Source organism: Lemur catta, chromosome 3 (genome assembly GCF_020740605.2).
Source record: "Lemur catta isolate mLemCat1 chromosome 3, mLemCat1.pri, whole genome shotgun sequence".
Taxonomy (NCBI): domain Eukaryota; kingdom Metazoa; phylum Chordata; class Mammalia; order Primates; family Lemuridae; genus Lemur; species Lemur catta.
Window position 1 is genome coordinate 86,108,766 of NC_059130.1, and position 1,105 is coordinate 86,109,870.

At 45.3% G+C, this 1,105-nt stretch overlaps 1 pseudogene; it reads right to left on the reverse strand.

The window, feature by feature from the left end:
* Positions 1 to 277: 277 nt before the first annotated feature.
* LOC123636087 lies at positions 278 to 480 on the reverse strand (annotated as a pseudogene).
* Between the last annotated feature and the right edge of the window lie 625 nt (positions 481 to 1,105).

The following is a 1,105-nucleotide window of genomic DNA, read 5'->3' on the forward strand; positions in this document are numbered from 1 at the left end:
GCTTTGCCAACTGCAAAATGAAGAGCTGTGATAATATTCTAGGATTCTACAAAGAAATTATTATAATTAGGTAAGATATGGATTATACTTTTTAGCTATGTGCACTTTCACTCACACTGTACGATTTAATTTCTACAACAATTCGATTAAGCATGTTTGTTACTGCCTTCTTTTTTACAGATGAGGAAATCAAGGCCAGAGAGGGGAAGAGATTTGTTGGCAAGTGGTGGAACCTGGATGAGAGCCTGGATTTTTTTGTTTCTAGTATCTTTTTTTTTCCCCCTCTCCCTCTTACTGCCCAAGAAAGGCGAGAAGAGCGATCATCAATGGCAAATGGCAGTTGCAGCAAAGCAACACCGAGAGCCAGCTTCACACTCAGGAAGAACGCTGTGCTTCCTCCTCGTGGCTTCCGATGCTCTACACAGTCAGAGAAACTTCTCTAGTAATGAACTGTAGAAATGATCCCTGAAGTATAATCTGAAGCCTGGATTTTCTGATTCCTAGTCTAGAGCTGATCCTTTGGGCCTGAAGAACCATGTTTGAGAGTTGATAGGGAGGGAGGAAGCTGCCGGGAGCAGGAAGCTGAAGCAGGCACAGAGGGGACTGCTACGGGAACTCAGACCCAGACCGTAACAACAGTAAGATGTCAAAATGCACCTGGTCAGGCTGACCTAGGGAGTCCAAAATGTAATTTCCCTTCTCTAGTGGAGAGAGTACAGGTATGGCCAGGGCTCCACACGTGGTGTATTAAGAACGACTAGCTCAGGGTTTAGGATAACTCTCTAAAAAAGTAAAGGTGGCAGCCAGGTGTGGTAGCTCATGCCCACAATCCCAGCACTTTGGGAGTCCAAGGCAGGAGGATCGCTTGAGACCAAGAGTTCAAGACCAGCCTGGACACCATACCGAGACCCCATCTCTACAAAATATCTAAAAATAATAAAATTATCCGGGCATGGTGGCATGTACCTGTACTTCCAGCTACTCGGAAGGCTGAGGCAGAAGGATCACTTGAGCCCAAGTTTGAGGTTGTAGTGAGCTACGATTATGCCACTGCATTTCAGCCTGGGTGACAGAGCAGGACCCTGTCTCAAAAAAAAAAAAAAAA